This window comes from Cupressus sempervirens, chromosome 11 (genome assembly GCF_028749045.1).
Source record: "Cupressus sempervirens isolate cs-2001-9-10 chromosome 11, ASM2874904v1, whole genome shotgun sequence".
Classification (NCBI taxonomy): domain Eukaryota; kingdom Viridiplantae; phylum Streptophyta; class Pinopsida; order Cupressales; family Cupressaceae; genus Cupressus; species Cupressus sempervirens.
The window spans coordinates 172,352,814-172,375,478 of NC_143128.1; the positions used below are offsets into that span (position 1 = coordinate 172,352,814).

The window sequence follows — 22,665 nt, forward strand, 5'->3', positions numbered from 1 at the left end:
TAGATAAGGAAATGACTCTTATATCTATATAAATTAGTGTGGGATAGAGATATTTTAATTGTGAGTAATCCACACCATTTCAAAACTTGGTGATTTTGATAAAGGATAATTGTGATGTCATAATCTATGCTAGTGACCTTTATTGAGAGCATTCATTTTCTTGAATTCAAAAGCCAATGATCTATGGTCTCTATAGTCCCTTCTTCTAAATCCCTTTGCATAGGGCTTCCTTCAATCCAAGGCATGGTTGATGGATTTTGGTTCATGAAATGTAGATCTAGGTTGATAATTTTCTTTATTATTTTTCTAATGAAAAAATGTCAATCCTCATGATCATCACTTCTTGATCAGTGGAGTTTAGGTTGAAAAGTGTCTTAAAATTTATGTTATACAATATCAAAATCAATACAAGTATGCATATTTTATATTAATGAAATTGTATATATATACAAAATTAATGGATCAATAATTAAAAGTATAGTAGAAGAAACAACCTAAGAAGTTCCAATAACACCAAGTAAGGTTTAATGGTCTATTGCCTTGATTAACTAGGGTTTCTAAGAAAGGTCATATTTTAGGCCCTCTTATTAAGAACATGATAATTTGACAGAATTGTTTGAACAAATCAATGTTTTTTAAATGGTAACATAAAATCCATATGAAGGGGGCAATAATCTCTATTTGTGGCATAAAATAGAATTCCATAAATAGGGTCCAATAAGGGAATCCCATCTATAACATCTTTTTCTATAGGATTTATCAAATTATATGCCCCTAATTTTATGCTTAGAGTTTGTTTTCTATCCAAAAGTTGTTATATTATTTTTGAGAAAATAAAAATGTGTAGTCTTTACCAATTTTCTCCTTCTCTTCCCTAGAACACATTCGACATCTAAGTCAAAGTTATGCCCAAAATATTTTCCACTTTTCTCTTAATTGAGCCCCGTTGAATTTCTTGACTTATTGGAAAGCAGGAAAAACACTGTCTATCATGATCTTTGGTGGAAATTTAACATAAAATGAATGATTCAAATAATTAAAACAAATAAACTAAAATAAAATAATAAGTTGGTAGCATTAATTTATTATTATTTTATAAAGTTCTATTAGTACTAAATTTGGGTGGCTTTTCCCTGTAATGGTCTAAAACCTACTTGTATCTTCTATGTTGTGATGTGATTTGATGTTATTTGGGTTTAGGGCCATCTCCCTCCCATCTTGATAAAAAATAATTAAATAAGATTACCAACCAGACTTATAATTGTTACATTAAAAGTAATTTAAAGTCATAATTTGAAGATGAACCATTGAAGTTGAAGACAGTTGGAAGTAATATTTTTTTGGTGTCACAGTTTTAAGACTAATTAGACATGTATCTTAACATAAAAAAAATATTTTTTTATTCTTATCATTTAGGTGTATACTTGTAGAATTGAACTTCATGATTATAGGAAGATTTGCTACATAAATGTGAATTATGATCATGAAAATAAGATTTAAAAAAATAACGTTGTTCAATTTCACTTGCCTTTGTTTTTAATAAATAAATTTCTATGTGAATGAGAAATGTTTAATAATATCTTTTGATAATACTAAATTGTGAGCATTGTGATCTCCTTAGTTACACCCCTATCAAGCTTTATTTACAACTTTAAGTGAAATATGAAAGGCAACAATCAAATGAACAACATACATAAAATGATATGCTCTAAGATTTTATTTTGATAATCCTAGTTTGACTCCACATTTGATCATCACATATTTTTGTTTAGATATGTGGATGTAAATTTGGATAAGGTAGCTTCTAGGCATGCAAATTGGAACTCTCAACATTAAGATTTTTAATTTCATAAAATGCCCCCCTCCCCTAATATAATCCTGCACTTACAAGGAATTATGAGTTGGCTAAACCTAAAATTACTTAGGATGATATGGAATTTGGTTAACCATAATTTATTTACACCATCTAGGATTATAATTTTAACCTTGTAATGAAAGCATCAAAGAAGATTCTAATTCAATCATCAAGTTGCATTAGGTCATCCTAGCCATACAAAATGCAAATTTGGTATCTTTGATCTTGGTTTTTTATCATGAAGTTGTTTACACATGGGATTGATTGAGAACATGAACATCACTTAGAAAGTACTTGAATGGTATTTGTAGACACCATCCAATATAAGCATTGATACAATCAGCTAAGTCAAATATCTCATACTTAGTCATTACTTAGCTGCTTAAATTTTTAGTTATCAGTTCAAGTTCCTGCAGTGAACTTTTTTTTAGGTACAAATATGAAGTACAACATTTAAAATTACTTTAAATGTTCTAAGGTACTAATCATACTAATTCTTTGAATTTAGCATTGTGATAATTCAACACCTACCATCATGTGAAACATGCTCAACTACTCTTGGCTTATATTATTGGTTGTTATGTTTGTATTTTGATCTTGGAATCTATGATTGATCCTTTTAATTTTGATGTGAAATCCAACAGGATGGAACAAGTTCATGGTAGCATTTTTTTTATGACTAATGGTATTATGCATAAATATATTAAATTGTCTATTTCTAGGCATTCTAAAGATGAAGTGGGAAAAGAAACAAAAACAAGTATATGGAAGTTGAGGCATCTAGGAAAAATAAAAATAATAAGATGAAATTGTTAAGTTAAAGGATCACTACAAGTGTACTATGAGATGCCTATATTTTTGTGTGTTCCAACTATAGATCCAAATGCATATATATAAGAGTAGAAGAGACATGTCTCTATGTTAATCAATATTGGTTATGGTGAGTTAATAATCATTAAACATAATTAACAACATGTGTGTGTGTGTGTGTGTGTGTGTATGTGATTAATCAAATAGAATAATGTTTAAATAAATAACCATTAGAGATTAACTCTAAATTAATTCGATTTGATTGAAGTTACAACTTTAACAAAAATAAGAGTGCATAGGCTATTTTGACTCCCTTAAGGAAAATTGCAATAATATTAAAGGATGTTCTAGATGAAATATCATATTCATCTTTATTACTATTTTCTTGTAGTTAGTTTTTGGTCTAGTGCTTTTCTCAAGTCCACATGAATATTTTATGCTAGCATTTTGGCATGTGTTTATACTCTTATATTTATAGCTTTGGTTATTTATTTGAAGCCTATTTTCAACTTTGGCTAATCATCCTTTTTTAGCAATCAATTAACCTAAATTCAAGAATAAGGATAATTATTCTAAAGGATAAATAACCTAAATCACACCTCAAAGCTATTTGATAAATTAACCACAGCTAAAAATAGGCTTCAAATAGGCTTCAAATAAATCACCAAAGCTATTTGAAGCCTATTTTTAGCCTAAGTGATTTATTTGAAGCCTATTTTTATATTTAGTTATTTATTTGAACTGTGGTTTATTCTATTACATAAGCTAGTGAATCATGCTAATTTACAAACCTGATATTATATTCCTTTTCCATTAGTGTTTTCTTATAAAATTCATAGTTGTATACATTTTACTTTAGATGCAATTTGGATTTGAATCTAGTTCATATATTTTGTTACTGTACTTTGATTAAAGTTTATAATGTTATCATTTTTTACCTTTGTGCTCCCCACTTTCTTGTTGAAATATCCAAGACCAATTCCTCCAATCCAAAAAATTCTATAAACTATTTTTGTATAAATTTATGAAATGTATAAAGTACTGCTTATAAGAGAGGGCGGAGGTGGGGTGGTGGAGGTGGGGATTTTTGAAAAATTGAATAAGTATGATAAAAACCTTAAATACCGCTTAAAATGTCGTAAAAGAGTGTGGACATACTTTTCTTTTCTATATCATATCATATCTCTTTTTCTTTTGCAATAACATGGTTTGTAATATGTGAACTGATTGGAAAATGTTCGATAGAAACATTGATAAATCTGAAAATCATTTTATATTATTGAAATTTTAATGAAAGAACAAATAGATTACTTTATTTTTTAAATTTCATCTCACGTTGGCCCAGATAAAGAGGTGTCTTTTTATCATTTTTTGAGTCGGCTACATAAAAAAAATTTATGCACACTACAATTAACCTAGCTGCACACTTTCCACTTACAGATAAAATAATATTACCTCCTAATGATAATGATTGGTAAGCACGACTATAATGTCCCCGCATTCCACAAACAAACAAAAGAAAATAAGACTACCTCCAAATGCTTTGTAAAAGTGGCAGCATTGCCTCCACCAGCATCTTCTGTTCCCCTCTCACAGCCAAACCTCTCTCCACTTCCACTTCCACTTCTCCTATTTCCAAACTGTTGAATTGAGATAGGCTGAAGCGACCATCTCCATCGAGCCATTCGGAATCTTTTTGCGAAGACAGCGATCAATGCCCATCTACCCTCTCCAATCTCCAAGTAGGCCGTTCGATGAGGACCATCGCTGCTTGATTCTAAAGATGAAGCAGAAGCAATACCATTTATAATATAACAGAGCATAAAGTCACTGCTACTGGGGAAACGCAATTCTGGTTTGGAAGAAATATCTTTGCTACAGAAGGAGTCAACGACACAGAGATTCGGAGACAACCCAAGTTTGAAGGAATCAATAACTGAGGACGCGTCAGGGACCGTCCCCGCACATATTATTATTTTATCTGGCCAGTTCTGCAAATTCCTTTTACAAAAGTCAGTCAATGCATGAATACATAGACGATTATTAAAATATTTTATTGTTAGCAGTTATTAGATATACCTGTATTGTTACAATGCAACTCTCAATGGCCGATCCCTTCTTTGCTCTTGTTGCCCGGTCATAAAGTGTTTCAATTTTTGAACTTGTTAATCCCCTGGTTATGTGTGAAATACGTCCCATTTTGATCATTGAAATTACCATTTTATCTCTGAGTTTTCATGAGTTTTTGAATCTTCATGTCTCCGGCTCGTCCTTAGCTCCGCCTAGCACTTGAAAATTTTAAAATCCGGCTTCTGAGCTCCAACTTATCACAGGTTAATGTTGAGACCCAAAATACGTGTTTTCAAGTCTATCATTAACCATTAACCTCTCAAAAGGTTAATGATAACTTTCAAAATACGCATTTTGGAGTAGGTTAATTAACCTCTCCAAAAACACGTATTTATTAACCTCTCAAACAAGTTAATGATAACTTTCAGATTAAGCATTTTGGAGTAGGTTAATTAACCTCTCCAAAAATGTGTATTTCTTAACCTCTTTGAGACAGTTATTAACCTATTTGAAAATTTCCCTAACCTGTTTGAAATTCCTCCATGAGAAATTAGATATGTGAATAGCTTAAAATAACACAAAGAGAAAGATCTGTCTGATGAGAAGATGAAAGTCTTGGAAAAGCAGATATGCAGAATTGGTAATCTTGCAGGTTTTATCAACAGTTAATCTTGTATTAGCAGTGTGCAAAAAAGTGTACATGATGAAGGAAGAGGGAAGATGCCCCAGAAACTGCCCTTTAAACTAATAACAAACATGGTAGTTCTTAGTGGATTGTTTTTGATACTTGTTTACTGCTTGATTAAGCTAAGTCCAGTTAGCCGAAGGGGTGAAGTAGCACTTTTCAAAACCACGAGGCATGATCGCAGTATATATATATATATCATAGGCTTTTTGATTTGTCTCATCTTTAAGATGTATCAATGTAATGTATAAGAGGCATGGGAAGACAACTCAGAGGAAGCACTTTCTTAGGATCAGATAGTGTTCAAGTTCAAGAGACTGGAAATGGTTGCCATGAATTTCCTTGATGACAACAGGGTTGAGGAGACTCCAAAAGCCTATGGATAACTAATAAGTGATCCACTGTTAATGCACAGAGTCTAATTAAAGAAGGAAACTATAGTGGAGAGTTTAACTACACAATTGTAGTTGCTTTCTTACCAAAGTGTGCTGCAATTCATGAAAATAAACTTTTAGCCAATGTAGGGAAACATTTTGAAGATACCACGAAAATGTGTTGGAAAATGACAACAGTTTGCTTTATTAAAATGATTATCTAGCTCTCCCTGGGCTATTTCAGTTCATATGGCTCTCATGTTTCTCATCAATTTCTTGGCAAAGATGTGCATGATTCTATGGAAGACATACACTCAAGCATGAGAGATTCTCGTTTTTGCCAATTGTCGAGAATAATGCTGGAATTCTAAGCAAGGCCACTGATACATTCTTCCTTGAACTCCAAAAAAAGTGGAGAGCAAGAGCCCTATGCCCATGAGAATTATTCATTCCACCAATCATAACTGCATAAGTAGAACAATGAATGAAGTTGCAAATGAGGGTTTGCAGAAGGCAACTGAGCCCAAAGGTTCGTACATTGGGGATGGTGTGTTTGGTGACCCTAGACTAGGTGTTAGTGAAAAGAAGAAAAACCGAAACATTGATAATGTTCCAAAGCAGGTGATAGTGAATTCAAAATCTTCATAGCCAAATAATCTCATCTTATCTCTAGCCAGTGATATGGGGTTTCTTGATGAAATAGAGCTCGTGTAAAAAGAGAATGTTTATTTGTCCACTAAATCAGAACAAAATTGCATATGGTGTGTTTCTCTCGATGTCTGTGTGTGGATAGAGTTTTTGAGGCCTTGCATGAACTATATCAAAAGTCTTCTCCAAGAGTACTAGTTGATTGATCACTCATATTTGCATTAAATTTGGTGTCCCAGCATTTGGAAGTTGTTCTTGAGAGTTGATATAACAAAGGTGATGATGCACAATAAGTGTTTGATAGAATGTTCCAACTCCTTATAGTCTGCGGTGCAAAATTGATGAAACCCAAGATATCACTATGACAAGATTCGAGTACTCAAGCCATCATATAAATAATGGGCTTTCCTAGCCATGCCTTGTCATTTTCCAAAATGTCTTAGACCCTCCATGTCCATTAGGGAGAATCACCTTCACTAGATTTACAGAGTAGTTTGAAACCTAGGCATTGCAAGTAGATGTATCATTCTTCCCTTTTTGGTGAGTATAGACAGAGCATCCTTGTTGGAATAGTGAACATGTTGATAGAGAAATGCATCAGGCAATTGTTTGTCAAAATGCTCCAATGAAAAGTGACTCCTAGACTATTATAATCCTGTGATATGTAAAAATTTGAACAGATATCGAGACCTCTCAGATGTAACTATAGAAAGAGGGACATACCTCAGAGAACTCAAGCTAGCTACAACTTTACTTATGGATTTTGTTAACAGAACCACCTTAAGGAATGTCATCGAGCAACATATATCATAATTGATAGCATCATATATTTGAAGGGCACATTTCTTATATGCACAAGTAGTTGAAGTCAATGCATTGTAATCGGTCAATAAAATGCTATCTCTTGGGGATGCAGTAATTGCATGAATCATAAAGTTTGTCAACTTTTATCAAATATTTGTAGAGGTACGAATCGAAATATAGACTGGGCACCTAATTGTTTCAATGGAATGTTATGTGATACTCTCACACAATATGTGATAATTGCAAGACAGATGAGAATTTTGGTACTTGTGTCTATAGAAGGGCCAGCCTTTCAATAGATGTCATCATGGAAGAAAATCACATTTCATAGAGATAAGCACAATTGGAGAGATCATAAACATAAAGTTTGTATTCAAGACACTCATACACACCACATGCTCTTGATCTCTTCATGAGAAGGAGGATATGCGTTCATCAATAAAGTAATGTAACTTGAATGAATCATTCAAATATCAAAAGGAAATCAGGAATTTTTATAGTGAAGTTGGATGATGCAAGGGAGATTATGGAGAAGCGTTGGCTGCCGGCTGGGCTAGGGTTTTTCCCCTCGCCTGTTCCTGGTGTTTGATCTTTACTATTTTTGTGTTCTATTTGGATTGCTAGATACTAGACATAATTTGCGTTGGTGTTTTTGGAAATCTTCTGCAGTCAATTTTGGATTGGGGTTTTATTGTTTGCATGGCAAGGCCTGGGATTTCTTCTCCGTTGGTCAGAACAGATGGTTCTTCTCCAACTATGCATGCAATGCAATCTGAATCGTTTTATTCAGGGGAGAGCTCCAAGCTGAAAAAAGTTAATGGTTGTTTTCCGCGTAGCCATGATCGCCCTGTTCTGGTTATTCCTCCAACGACTGTAATGGAGGACATTGATTATTGGACCAAGCATGCTTTGATATGCAAATTTCTTGGAATTCGAATTTCTCTATCCGCTCTTGAGGCATGGATCCGCCGCTCATGGCAGGTGGAAGGCGATATGGAGATTATGTTGGCAGGGAATAGTTATTTTTTGGTTGTATTCTCTTGCATGTCTGATCGAGATCGTTTTTTTGAAGGAGGCCCTTATTTCTACAACCATGTGGGGTTATTTGTCAAACCTTGGCATTCAGTTTTTAATTCTGCTGAGGATCTCCCTTCAATAGTGCCAGTTTGGGTTCGCTTGCCTCGTCTTCCCTTGGAATTTTGGAGTGAAGACATCCTTCGACAAATTGCTGCTTTGTTGGGGAAGTCGGCTGCGATCGCACATCAATCCCTCAATAAAAAGGTTATTTCTTATGCTAGAATTTGTGTTGAAATTAATTTGAATAACCCATTACCAGATTCTTTGGAAATTTGTATGGGGGATTCTTCTTGGGTGCAGCAGTTAGATTATGAATCCCTCCCTTTCCGTTGCTAGAGTTGTCATGAATATGGTCATTTACAGCGTCAGTGCCCCCGTAACTCAAGTTTCAAAGGAGTGGATGGTTCTACAGCTGGCAATGATGGTGGTTTGGTAGATACTACAGGGAAAGGACAATCTCAAATGGCTAATACTATCAAGGGGATGAATCCGCAAGATGCTACAGGTAAGGGTAAGGCTCAAATGCAGGATAAGGATGGATTTACCCCTGTTCGCCCTCGAGCTAAGGGATGTGGTCAAAAGAGGCCTTTGAAAGAAAGATTATCTGATTTAGGTTTTAACCACTTTGAGGTGCTGGATAGTATGGTTCTAGAGGAGGGTATTCCTCCTCCTATCTCTTCTGATCTAGTTTGCCCAGATGAGAGATCTGTTCCTAATGATGCTTGTGGGGCATCCCAAGTTGTAGTATATCAGAACTGTGAGGTCCCTCTAGCTCCTGTGATAGAGGCTCTGGTGACTCCTGCAGTATTGGAGGATAATGATGTTGTTTTAGCTGACTTGGTTAAGGATGTGCTACCATTAGGTAAGGGCAAGGGATCTCCTCTCCCCTTGGGGTTGATGTCTCGACCCTTTAAGCAGGCTTCTTCTACTTCCCCTCTAAGGAGTGGGTGCAAAACAGACCAAGAGAAGATTAAACTCATAGGAGATATATTGATTGAGTCTGGTTCAGTGAAACTTTTGGATTCTCATTTTTCCAATTCTACCCAATGATGATTATTCTTTCATGGAATGTAAGGGGGTTGAATAGCATCCCTAGACAAAAGGCTATTCATAACTTGGTGGTTGATCATAGTCCTGATGTTTTTTGTATCCAAGAGACTAAGCTCTTTGTGGAGTCTATGGTCCAACATGCCTGTAGTATTTGGTCTCGTGGCCAATGCCAGTGTCTTGGGACAACAGGTAGTGTGGGTGGTTTAGCTATATTTTGGGATCCTCAAAAAATTTCTCCTCTTGGCTCGATGTCTTCTCGCTCAGCTCTCTCTATGGTAGCTTCTGCTCTAGACTCCGGAGAGGTAATCATGGTTACTAATGTGTATGCACCTGTTGATCTTGTGGGAAAGGAGGAACTTTGGGAACATATTCAATATGTTAGACATTGTCATCCTTATCATCCATGGGTGTTAGCAGGGGACTTCAATTCAGTTTTAAGTCTGGAGGAGAAGCATGGTGGTTTGGCTAGATTGGGGCCTTCTTTTGCTCTTCTTCGGCAACACATATCTCTTTTGTATCTCTCTGATGTTAAGCCTTCTAATGGTCTCTATGCCTAGAATAATCACAGGACTGGTGTTTCTACTATCTCAAAATGTCTGGATAGATTTCTTGTTTCTTGCTTCTGGGTTAGTGGCACCCTTTCTATCTCTTCAGAAATCCTTGATTGGAGGGGTTCAAATCATTGGCCAATCAAATTTTCCGCTATAGAGGCTTATTTTCTGAAGCATCCTCCTTTTAAGTTCTAGTTGATGTGGCTTCGTGAATCCTCTCTTCATGATTTTGTTTTTGGTTGATGGAAAGATGGTGCTCCTGCATATGGTACTGCAATGTTCTCATTTTCTAAAAGGCTTCAATATGTTAAAAGGTAGCTCAAGATATGGAATAGGGAATGCTTTGGGAACCTTCACTTTATGAAGAGACTTGCTCAAGAAGATCTTGATGTCATCACAAGGGAGATTAGAGATCGAGGTTTCTTAGAGGATCTTGGCAAGGCTGAATCCCTTGCTTCTAGAGCTCTAGAAGAATGGGAACTTCGAGAGGAAATTTTTTGGAAGAAAAAGGCTAGAGTTGATTGGCTCCAGGAAGGTGATCGAAACACTGCCTTTTTCCATAAAACAGTGCAATCTTGCCGGAATCAGAGCACTATCTCTTCTTTGGTTAATTCTCAAGGTATCCAGCTGAATTCCTTGCCAGCTTTGTTCCAGGAGGCTATTTGGTACTTCTCTACCCTCTTCTCTGAGGACTCTCCTCCTGCTGATAATGAAGAAAATCTTATTTTTTCCTGTATTCCTTCCCTTATCACTCAGGAAATGAATGATTACCTCATGCGTACTATCTCTTTGGAAGAGCTGGAGGAGGTGGTCTTTGGCTTGCCTAAGGGGAAGGCTCTTGGTCCTGATGGCTTTCCAGTTGAGTTCTTTTAGGAATTTGGGACATCATTAATCATGATTTTTTGGAGGTGGTTAAAGAATCCTATGCTAGCAAGCAGATGCTTCGAGCTTTGAACTCTACATTCTTGACTCTTATTCCTAAGAGAGAGGGTGCTAATCAATTGGAGTTTATTAGACCAATTGCCTTATGTAATGTGGTTTACAAAGTTATTAATAAGTTGATTGCTGAGAGACTTAAAAGGTGGCTTCCCATTATTATCTCAGAAGAACAAGGTGGTTTTGTTGCTGGCAGAAAATTTTTGGATGGGGTGGTTATTGCTACTGAGGCTATTCACTCTATGGCTACTTCAAGGGAGAGAGCCATGTTTGTTAAGCTGGATATGGCTAAGGCCTATGATAGAGTTAAATGGAGCTTCCTAAGGAGTATTCTTCTTTCTTTTTGATTTAGCTCTGACTAGGTGAGTTGGATTATGAGTTGTGTTACTTCTGCCTCTTTTTTTTTTCTTATTAATGGTCAAATTTCTCAACTATTTGGTGCTTCTAGAGGCCTCCGTCAGGGTGACCCTCTCTCCCCATATCTATTCATCATCATGGCTGAAGGCTTGGGTGGATTCATTAAGCATCAGGTGTCCCAGAATTCTATTCAAGGCTGGCGGTGGGGTAATGCCTTACCTTCTCTTTCCCATCTTCAATTTGTTGATGATTCTGCTCTTACAGGTCTTGCTAGGATCAAGGAAGCTGAAGCCTTTTGACATGCTTTAGACGTTAATTTGGCAGCTTCAAGCTAGAAAGTTAATGAGCACAAATCTTTCTTTTACTTTTTTAACACTCCTAATTCTATTCAGTACAGGATTGTTGGTATCCTACGGTTTCAGATAGGATCACTTCCTTTGACTTATCTTGGCATTCCTATTGCTATTTCTAGGAAGCCATGTCTCTTCTGGAAAAATTTGATTACCAAGCTTCAAGATAAGGTAAATCATTGGACTCATAGATGGCTTTCTACTGCTGCCCGGGTTACTCTTCTTCAAGCTGTTATCCAAGCTCTTCCTACTTATAGAAGCATGGTTCATGCTGCACCTATTTACTTTCTCAAGGAGTTTGATGCTCTTTCTCGATAATTCCTTTGGAGTGGTAATTTGCGTAGTACTAAATGGAGCTTGGTTAATTGGGCAACTATTTGTAGGCCTAAAAAGGAGGGTGGTCTTGGTCTTCGATCTGCTCTATTGAGTAGTCAAGCTTTGGCTGCTAAACTTTATTGGCGATGGTGCTCTGGAAAACATCAACTTTGAGCTCATATTATCACTCATAAATATTTTCATGGTGCTGATCCTTGCTCTATTTCTGCATTTCCTCTTGAAGGTCGTGGCTCAATGGTTTGGCATACTTTGAAGACAGGTGCGATGTTGGTGAAGAGGGGTCTGTTCTGGATATGTAAAGGAGGTTCTCAGGCTTTGTTTTGGTTTGATGCTTGGGATGGATTCCCTTCCATTTTATACATATACCCTCATCTTCAGCCTCTTTGTGACTCTTTTCTTGCCACTGGATGGGATAACGTGGCTCATTACAAGACTCCTTATCAATTGGGACTTGTTGTTGGTTATAGATGGAAGCATTCTTCTGATTGGCCTCCTGGAGGTACAGACATGGATCGTCAGGAGCTTTCTCAAATTCTGGCCTCTAGAGAATGTTCTTCTTTTCTGAGTCCAGATGTTTTGGCTTGGGGTGGTACCTTGTCTGGTAAATATCATGTCTCTGCTGGATATCAGGAGATAACTAGACAATTATTTGGCGATGCTGAGGTCCCTTGGTGGAATCAAGTTTGGAATAAAGTTTCTTGGTCCAAGTGCAATTTTTTCATGTTGCTAGTGGCTCACAACCGTTGTCTTACCTGGGATAATCTTTGTAAACGTGGAGTTCAGGGCCCCTCTTATTGTGTTTTGTGTGGTAATGGAGAGGAGTCTGTCTCAAATCTATTCTTCCATTGCTCCTATTCTACTCAGATATGGCACCTTTGGTGGAGCGCTTGGGGTTGCTCTTGTCGGCATGCTTCCTCTTTGCCTGAGTTTTGGGCCCGCTTGGGTAGTGCTCCCTCCAAGTCTTCTTCTCTCCATGCTACTTGGATTGCCGGCCCATCTTTCATGCTTTGGCATATCTGGTTGGAGAGGAATCGTCGCATATTCCAAGATGTTTGGCTTGGTGTTTTGCATCTTTGGTGAAAAATATCACATTCTCTTCAAGAAACTATTCTTGTGAAGTGTGAGCTTGATGGGGGTATGGATCCGATTGATCTTGCTATCTGTAATCGCCTCAATTTTCATCTGTAGGATGGGGCTGCAGCTCATAGGTTTCCTTCTATGTCTAGGTAGCTTCACCATCAGAGGAAGGGTCAGGTTAACTAGGATGGGCACTGGACTCCTCCTCCCTGTGGAGTTCTGAAAATTAACACTGATGGTTCTTCTTATGGGAATCCTGGTCCGGCTGGTATTGGCAGAGTGGCTCATTGCAGTTCTGGGGATGTTAAATTTTTCTTCTTAGTTCATAAGGGTGGTTATACTAACAATCTCATGGAAGCTCGGGCTATTTTATATGTTTTGGAATAGTGTTGCTTGCGGGGATGGAGTAAGATTATCTGTGAGTCTGATTCACAGGTGGTGCTGAACATGCTTTCTTCGCAAGAGCTTGAGGATGTTAGTTGGCAGCTGGCCACTGTTGTTAAGCAGATTCTTTTCTTCTCTTCCTCTTTTCAATTCATTAGGTTCACATATATTCCTCATGAATGGAATAGAACTACTAATTTTTTAGCCAAATGGGCTTCTAGTCATGATCTAGGTTGGAATATTAGGGATAGGAGGCAACTATCCTTTGAGATGGTGCAAGAATTTGATAATCTTGTTGCTCAGGATCGAGCTCCTTGTTGAGCTCTCCTTGTTGTATTCCTTTCTTTCTTAATAAATTTTTACCCCTCATTTTGTATCAAAAGGAAAGCAGCAAAGATTGAATATTCAATCTTCTTCTCAAAATATCTAAGGTCCAAGTTTGAAGTCACATTGGTTAATTTTGTTGAGGTTAATTAACCTCATCCAAATCACGTATTTGGGGGGTAGTTACTAACCACAGAAGGGTAGTTATTAACCTCTATGTCTATATAAGGGCTCTTTTGGGCTTTGTAAAGGGACTTTTTGGCTTTGGAAAAAGGGAGCACTATGTAAAAATTTGATTAAGAGATGATATTTGGAAAGAATGTACAAATTTTGTCTTTGTAATCAGAAATTCTTCTTGAGTTCTTGGTGCAAGAGAATAAAGGAACGTGCAATTTGAGTTCTCTTCTTCCAAATCTAAATTGTTAGAAATGTTGATTCTGTTTGTAGTGAGCATTCTCATAGTATGGTGTAGATGTTTATGAATCTGTGGATCAGCATTGTGCTAGTAATAGCTTTCAAGCGTAGATCTTGATTGTTGTTATTAGTGGTTTTAATTTAGTATTTCAAGAAAGCCTTGGAGTCGTGTGGTGCATTCATCATCATGAGCTTTCTCACCTTTTTGTTTTAGATTCTTTATTCGAAAAGCTTCAAAATCATATCATATGAGGGAGTTTCCCCTCTAAATGCAGAGGAAGGACACATACTAAGGGCCTATCCAACTATTGTGAACAGTTTGCCACACACTCCATTGGGCAAATTCTACTGTGACAAATCTGTTTACCAACAGCTCTGAGTTCCACCTCTTTCAAATTCCCCATTCCCTTCAAACTTTCTATGCCTGACACCTCCTACCACATCTTTACAGTCAATGTTTCCAGTCTTGTGCAACCTTCTAAACCTTCAATTTTCCTAATTTGGTCACAACCTTCAAATTTGAATTCTCTGAGAGAAGTTAATCGTTCAAAGCTGGGAAGCTTCTCCAACTTTGGACACTAACATATATGCAGCTTTTCAAGCTTTACTGGCAGTGCTTTGATATCCATTAATTGACTATTAGAATAAAGATGTAGAATCTCAAGGCGGGGATACTGATGTTCAGAAATTGAAACCCTGCAAACTTTCGTTCCTTGATGCTGAAGATAAAGGTGTTGGCTCAAAACTTGGCTTATTGGGCAACCTGATATCCACAAATGCTCTAACGGTCCGGTTGGCTGGGAAATAGGAATAGCTATTTTGGAGTAGAAAATGGGGGTACATATTCCTATTCTCCGTTTGGTTCAGCCAGAATTTGATGGGGCTAAAATAAATAAAACTGATATAGGAATACGTATTCCAATTCCACCTATTTTGGTGGAATTACAAAACATCATTTTTTGGCCAAAATTGGAATACATATTCCTATTTTATTTCGTATTCCAATTCTGATTAAGCTGAGAGGCTTTCTATAGTGGCACAATCTTCAATGTAAACATTTTTAATTTTGAAAAAAAATAGACGTTCATTTACATGTCAAAAAAAAAAAATAGAAATAGACTAAATATAATTAAGCTGAGAGGCTTTCTACAGTGACAGCAATCTTCAATGTAAATATTTTTCATTTTGAAAAAAATTTGACATTCATTTACATGTCAGAAATATAAAATAGAAATAGACTAAATATAATTATAATTAAAATCATGAAAATTATATAGAGGAAATGGAAGTAAAAATGAGGCAAATCAAAAGCCATCAAGAGTCTCGAATCATTTTCTCATGCCTCTTAGACTCACATAAATATGCGATGATGGCACCTTGAGAAGGATATCTCTCGACTTATTTTATATATATATAAACTAGTTTGGTGCATCCAGACAAAGAATTTAAAATTTTAAGAATTTACATATGCCTAATCCGCTTGTATTCCTGTTTCCAAATGACTCCTAAGAGATAATGGCACTCGATAGAGAACGGTAAACATTTCACCTTACAACAACCATCAATTGATGGATAAGTCAAGGAAGAAAAATTTTCAATAGAGCCTGGCAAATACTCTAGATTGTAATAATTCGTAATGGAAATATGAGTCAAAGAAAAAAAATTTCCAAGAGAGCTTGGAAAAGATTCTAGTTTGCAACAATCCTCAATTGTCAGTCTATTTAACGAGGACAAATTTTCAACTGAGGGCAAAAAAGATTTCAACTTGTAACACCTTCAAATTGTAAGCTAGGTCAAGGAGGGCAAGTTTTTGAATGAGGTCAGCAAAGATTTAAGGTTGCCACGACTCCAAATATGAAGTTGTATCAAGGAGGCCGAATCTCCGAGAGAGTTTGGTAAACTTATCAACAACCGACCTCCTACCATTAGCTTTTGCAGCCTACTAAGGTGACCTATTTTGAGCTCCCTTAAACTATCCATGTAATGGGCACCCACCGATTATAACTTCGTGAAACACTTTGCAAGCAAGCTCTGATACCACTGTAATGGGCACCTTGGAATGCCCAAAAACTGAACCAATTGCTGAAATCATTTTTTATTTTTTTTTGCAAATTGAAGATGGAACTGATGTTAAAAATATTATTAATTCTCAAAATGATGAAATCAACTACAAAGCAATGTATTCCAAAGGCCAAACCCCAAGGGAATGACATCTAGAATGTTACAAGAGAGGATGAATGTCCCCTATTGCCAAGAAAGATATGTGATTCACACATCCAAGCTCTTATCAAATGTCATTCACAAAAATCCAATACAATAATCTGATGCTCAACAATGAGGCTTTCACCTCTATTTATCCTTTTCCTTCACCCTTCTAGAAAGAACTAGAACATTAATTAATTGCAAGTGCTAGAAGCTTCCCCTTTCAAATAATTAATGCAATCTCTAGAAACTCCACCCTTGCAATACAATAATTAATTGTGCTTCTAGAAAATTAAATTACTAGAGGCTTCCGTCTTCCCAATAATTAATACACTCTAGAAGCTTCTCCCTTGTAATATAATAATTAATTTAATTAATTAAATATAAAGTCACCTTTTAATTTTTAATTTTAATTTATTTAATGACTTTATAAGAAATTAATTTAATTTCCTTTTATGATCTACTTAGCCTTTGGAGAATGTGAAGGCTAAGAACTCCACTTAGTTGCTAAAAGATGGAGACATTACAGTCCAAACTAAGCAAAGAGAGCTCCCGCAAGGACACCTGATTGGTGATATGAGAAGGCAACTCGTTCAATTGCTTTCACCAAGAAAGATCCAAAAACTCCAGCTTTGTAATGTTTTGAAAATCATACCACCTTAGTCTGAGCTCTTCACATCGCTGTAAATTGAGGTATTGCAGTTGCACCAAGTTCTTAGAAGAGTCTGTTAAACTCTTCATCAATCTGCACAAGTCTAAATTTAAATACTGCTGATTTGTCAAATTGCCGAAGCTGCTGGGTAGTGATGATAGCAATTCACAGCACTGTAAGTCAAGGTGCTCCAACAACCGGAGATGGCAAAATTCATCTGGCAGACTCTTGAGATTCTCGCAACCTGTGAGTACCATCTTTCTCAACTCATTGAGACAACCTATCGAGTTTCGAAGTCTCTTGAGTTTGCACCAAGTAACCTCCAACTCTCTTAACTGAGTTGAAGCCTGTACAGCACAATTGAGACAGTGAAGGCATAAAACATGGTTCGAATATTGCACAACTTTATATATAGATTTAATAAAACAGAATCGGAAGACTACTACTTACCTCACTGTCAACCTTCCACAACTCTTCTAAGTGATCTCCAAATAGTTGTAAAACCCTCAAGTGTTTCAATGAAATCTGTGTCGGAAGGTTACTCTGCCCAATATGGGACCTGCGAAGCTAGAGGTCTCCTCATACTTCCCTGATTATTTCACTCGAATAATCTTCACTAATCGCCAGAAACTTTAGTCCAACTAAATAAGGGGCAAGCAACAAAAATTCTCCTCTTATATCAGGTGTGAATTCGTCCTGCCGTCGATGAATTATACAAAATATTCAGGAAAGAAATGCATACTGTAGAAAGTATGGGCAAACATAGAGAAATAGAAAACACAGGCAAACATACCCTTCTAGCTGGGACAGCTTTAACTCCTCGAACTCCATTTCTTTTCTGAAACAATACATAAAAAGTTATAACAACAAACCTAAAATTATTCTCTGTTCAAAGACAAATACCTTAGACGTTAGGCCGATTTGATTGAAAAATAAAAAAATCACTGGCAAGACTGTTTGTTTGAAATGTTGTTTCAGGCATAAGGAGCAATAACTTATTAGATAGACCGCGATTTCTTTTCATAGATTGTTCATATAATAAAATAAAATATCAATCTTACCTCTGGTTTTTTAGTAAAACTTGAAATCTGTTCTGACAACCAAAGTCTGGAGGGCGACTGTTTACTTGCAATTTCCCTTCCTAAATCTCTTAAGTGATCATGCATCCTTATGTAATCTTCAGCATCAATTTCAATTAAACATTTATTTACAAGCCTTTCACAATTGTACATACCACTCCAGCCTGATCCCTCCCAGACTTCAATTGCCGAACTCTTCTTTTCTCCAATAAAAAAACAAGCAGTATCAAGAAATGCTTCTTTTTCCTCATCGTCAAGAACATCATAACTTATTTTGAGTCTCTCTTTTATATCATTAAACAATACTCTTGAGATCTTATCAAATAAAGACTCCTAATATTTTTTGTCCTTCCTTCCATATAAAAGCCCCCCAAATAACTTAAGGGATAGTGGCAATCCACTGCAAGTCTTTACAAACTTTCCAACAAGCCCTTCAAATCCATCCAAAGGAGAGGATTGCAAAAAAACATGCCAGCAGAAAAGTTCTTTAGCATCAAATGCATTTAGTGCTTTCATTTTATACAGAGATGATATACCCTAGGAGGTGAGAACATCACGTTCTCTTGTTGTAACAATGATGAGACTTCCACTTGCAAGGCTCTCTGTCATGTCCCCTAATTAGAGTAATATAAGTAAATTATTATGAATAAATAAATATATTATTTCTTAATGTTATAATATATTAAAAGAAATATTGATATATTAATAATGGTATAATGTATTATTAAAGAATAAATAATAATATATTATGGATATAATAATATGTTACTAAGGTAATACTAAAAGTCAAATCATTATTAATAAATAAAATAATAATAATAATAATGTTATTATCATACAGTATGATATTACATTATAATTATAATGTGTTAATAGTATTAAAATATAATAAATAAAAGATTGATAATATTAGTAAGGTAATCAAGATTCATGGGTATCAATTGTACACATAATAAAAACAATAATGTTATAATTACATTATAATATATCTAACTATTATCACATTTAAATATAAACACTATTAGTAACTAATAAATTGATTAATAAATTAATCAATATAATGTTAATGGTACAATAATTAATATAAAATATAATTAAAATTTATAATTATTATTATTAAATAAACAATAATAATACCTTAGAATACTATTTTTATAATGAAAGAAAGTAATCTAATTTGGAAGCCATGGTAGACTAACTTCACAAGTATATCCATGGCAAAATATCAAAAGGGTGCAAGTTTATGATCAATAAGTGGTGCAATTATTCCTTATGGCTCTTTGGGCCAAATTTTAGATATAAAAGGAAACCATATTTATGATTAGAAGGAGGAATGCCGATTACAAAAATTAAGGATAATGATTATGATATGGAAAAGATGCAATCTATTGAAGTCAATATTCATCGGCCAAAGAGATGTCAGTGTTAAAATGAAGAGATGTGATTGTTAAATGAAGAGTCACGAGGTTCTTCTTGGTGACATATAATAGGAAGGAAGAGGCACAGAAAATAAAACAAAATTTTTGGTCATTATAAGAAAGTTACATTGTACCCATAATACTCACTGGCCAATCATAGAAAATCAAAGAAAAGATATGGAAAAAGGGGATACAAATAAAAGAAAAAGTCACAAATGAATGACCCCTAAAAAATCATTACAAATGGAAAGATCTGGGAGAAAACATATTTACAGTAAGAAACCCTAATATCTCAAAAGGGGACATTACACTCACTTTCACAGGTATAAGAGCATCCAATTGATTAGAATGATCTACATCATCCATAACAATCAACACTGTAAAAGATCCCAAATGCTTGGAAAGAATCGCCTTACCATGCTCTTCATCGTCAGCTGATTGACTCACACCAAGATCTTTGAGGAGTTGATTTTGCTTCTAGCTTTATTCTAGATATGGACCTGTTTGGCAAGTGAAATCCAAAAAAAAATGAATTCCTTGTTTGGATGCACCAAAACAAAATTGGAATACGAAGTAAAATAGGAATACGTATTCCAATTTTGGCCCAAAAATGGGGTTTTGCAATTCCACCCAAATAGGTGTTATTGGAATACATATTCCTATTCCACTATTTTTTTATTTTACAAAACATCAATTTTGGGGTCCGCAAATTCCCATCAAATATTGGCTGAACCAAATGGAGAAGAGGAATACGTAGCCCCATTTTCTATTCCAGAATACATATTCCTATTCCGCTCACCAAATGGGCCCTTATATCTAGAATAAAACTAGACTTATCCATAGAATAGGATCTTTTATTATATAATTCTTTGGCGAGGGTGGTCTTGCCTAACCCACCCATTCCCCATATAGCGAAAATCTGTACACGTTGCTCAACTTGGAAAAGTTTGAATGTTTTCTCAAAGTCCTCTATTGCTTAGGTGAGACCTACTGGATATCTTGCAACTACCAATGGTTCATTGCTCATTTCTTTCTGTACAATATTCACAATATTCTTGAGCAACCTCACCTCATCACTGAAAAACAAAAACATTAGAACAATTAAAATTCAAATAGGCATTTACTCCATGTACGTTAAATTAAGTAGATATTAAAAAGAAAGAATTTTATTTCATGAGATGAATGAGTAGTACTTGGTATCTTTGATGATTTGGCCACTGTAGAATAAGACCTTGTGGAGTGCATGTTTCCACTCCTCAAGCTTTTCTCCGCTATATCTACCTTTCTTTACATGGCTCTCAAAGTCATTAGCATACACTCCTTTAGCTACATATTTGACATCATTAGGATCTACATGGTAAAAAATGGGAACAATTTTGGTGCCACTTTGAAGCATACACGAGAGCTCTGCTAAACACCAAACTGACTTCACATAACTCTTCGAAAAGATTGCAATATGAAGGGTCGCACCACAGATTGTTGTTTCTAATGTTGAAGGCAAGAAATCCCTATATTCCAACTCCTCCTCATCCAAAAAAGCTTTCACCTTCATTTCATCAAGGATTTTATAGATACTGGTAGCTAGAGTCTTCTTCACATCTGGTCCACTATGATTTATGAAAACATTGTAAATCGGCTTAGGTGGAGATGCACCCAAAGTAGATGTAGATGGTGCAATTTCTTGGAAACAGGTAGTAGAAGTGTGAAAAATATAAAAATTCAATTAAAACTCACAATCCTAAATCAAAAAATCTTCTCGACACATGAAGGTTTCGAGTGTCAATTTTTCTCGGCATGTGAAGGTGCAGAGTGACAGTTTTCTTGGCACTTGAAGGTGCTGAGTGATAGGTTGCTCGGCACATGAAGGTGCCGAGTGATAAGTAGTAGGTGTTGAGTTATCTTGGCACAAGAAGAGCTTGGCACTCAAAAGCAATGCTTGGCAACAATGGATGCCGAGTGAGCTCGGCTCAAACTGGAAGATAAATATAACTTAGAAGAATTTCAATGTGAATGCTTTCACCATTAAAACTAGAGAGTCAAAGCTTGAAGCTTCTAAACAAACTTCTCAAATGCAATGAATAGAAGAAGATTAATGGATTCAAGTATGCCTACTTACTTTCTATTCAACTTTCATTAAACCATTACAAATCTGGGAGCATTCGGCTTCAACAAGAAAACCCTAAAATAACCCTAAACTAGTAAAAACTTTAAACTTCAATAAACTTTAAAATTACAGCTCTAATGGCTACATACGATGGTGCTTGGAGCAATCATTTCTTTAATAGGACAAATCCAACAACAACAAACTTACAGAGTGAATAGGGGAAACATGTGCAACTAGAGAGATTAGATCTGTTGATCACTTTCTTCTTCTTCCTTCTCTACTTTGCTCTACTCTACTGAACTCTGAATTGACTCTCTGTCTGATCGAATGAATATGTGGCATTATTTTTTTCATATTTTTCCCCCTCTTTTCAGATTTCAAAAAACTCACCCACCATAGTTATTGTTTATATCAGTTATGGAATCTGTCAGGTGGTAGGTGGGCGTTTGGCTCCAGGGACAAACATCCATTGCATTTAACATTCCAACACTCCCCCTTTGTCTCGAGCCAAACAAAAAAGGATCACTACTAATCCAAATAAACTACACCAAGACTCTCTCTTAGGTGTACAAAAGTTCCAATGCCTAATGGCTTTGTAAAAATGTCTTCTAGCTGCTGCTCAAACTTGCAAAAATCCATCTTGATATCCCCATCCTCCACCAACTCTCTGATGAAGTGATATCCATTTTAAATGAGCTGACCAATGCTCATCAAATTGTGCTTCATACTAGGGGAAAAATATACATTTTGTATTTCCTTCTTCTCACCTTTCTTGGTGTGGACCATAATAGATCCTTTGCCCACAACTAGTAGGGTTCCATTGTTACCCATTTTAATCTCAGATTTGAAACTCTTGTCAATGAATGAAAAAAGGTTTCATTACCACACATGTGGTTGCTACATCCACTATTGAGGTACCAAACCTTAGGGCTTCCTTCTTCACCAACATTACACATGATGATGGCAATGGCATTGTTTCCACTTCCCATGTTCACATCAGCCACATTTGCTTGTCCTAACTGATCATTTTGCTTCTTCCAACATTCACTTGCATAATGAACATATTTATGATAGTAGTAGCATTCTACATTAATCTTATTTGAGTTTT

General features: G+C 35.7%; 1 pseudogene; it reads right to left on the bottom strand.

The window, feature by feature from the left end:
- Nucleotides 1–4,149: 4,149 nt before the first annotated feature.
- On the bottom strand, nucleotides 4,150–22,027 carry LOC149528753 (TMV resistance protein N-like; annotated as a pseudogene).
- Nucleotides 22,028–22,665: the final 638 nt, after the last annotated feature.